Source organism: Microtus ochrogaster, chromosome 5 (assembly GCF_000317375.1).
Source record: "Microtus ochrogaster isolate Prairie Vole_2 chromosome 5, MicOch1.0, whole genome shotgun sequence".
Lineage (NCBI taxonomy): Eukaryota > Metazoa > Chordata > Mammalia > Rodentia > Cricetidae > Microtus > Microtus ochrogaster.
In genome coordinates, this window is record NC_022012.1 from 16279824 (window position 1) to 16280623 (window position 800).

Here is an 800-nt window from a genome sequence, read left to right on the forward strand (position 1 = left end):
CTCTCTCTCTCTCTCTCTTTTTAAACTTTGAAAACTTTAACCTTTAGCCTGTATAAATTTTTAACACACTGTAAACCATTTAGAGGTTTCTTCCTCTTTGAATCTCTCTTTACTGTATATCTCTCTTTTTCTGGCCACATGTGATGTGGGATTGTCATATATCAATCTGTTGATTTCATTGGTTAAGCAATAAAGAAACTGCTTGGCCCTGATAGGCTAAAAACATAGGTGGGAGGAGTAAACAGAACAGAAGGCTGGGAGAAAGAAGCTGAGTCAGTGAGTCACCATGATTCTCCCACTCCAGACAGACGCAGGTTAAGATCTTCTCTGGTAAGCCACCTCGTGGACTACACACATTATTAAAAATGGGCTAGTCCAGGTGTGAGAGTTAGCCAAAAAAAGGGCTAGATATAACGGGCCAAGCGGTGTTTAAAAGAATACAGTTTCTGTGTAATTATTTCGGGCATAAGCTAGCCATGTGGGCGGCCAGGTGCTGGGGACACAGCCCCGCCGCTATTACTACAGAGTGGCGCCCAACGTGGGGCTAAATCCACTTAAAAACCTGAGAGAGCTTAATTTTAAACAGAGAAAAAACAGAGTTTAACGCAGAGTTTTGCTCTTTGTTGGTAGCGTGCCATAGAGAGATTTCCTGATTCGGCATCAGCAGCAGAAAAACCGCTGCGTCATTTTAAAGCACAGCTTCCTGGGGCTATGCCGCCAATGCAAACTCTGGCTTTAAAAAAGCATTTCAATGGCTTTATGGGACTGGATGTATCTGTTCCTGCTTGGGATCAGAAGGA